Genomic DNA, 238 nt, shown 5'->3' with positions numbered 1-238 from the left:
TCTCTTGCTTTTTCAATGATTCAGTGGATGTTGGCAATTTGATCTCTGGTTCCTCTGCCTTTTCTAAAAGCAGCTTGAAAATCTGGAAGTTTACGGTTCATGTATTGCTGAAGCCTGGCTTGGAGAATTTTGAGCATTACTTTACTAGCGTGTGAGATGAGTGCAATTGTGCGGTAGTTTGAACATTCTTTGGCATTGCCTTTCTTTGGGATTGGAATGAAAACTGACCTTTTCCAGT

Source organism: Bison bison, unplaced genomic scaffold, assembly GCF_000754665.1.
Source record: "Bison bison bison isolate TAMUID 2011002044 unplaced genomic scaffold, Bison_UMD1.0 scf7180017864467, whole genome shotgun sequence".
Classification (NCBI taxonomy): Eukaryota; Metazoa; Chordata; class Mammalia; order Artiodactyla; family Bovidae; genus Bison; species Bison bison.
The sequence above is the reverse complement of the archived record's forward strand: the minus strand, read 5'-3'. Positions refer to the sequence as shown.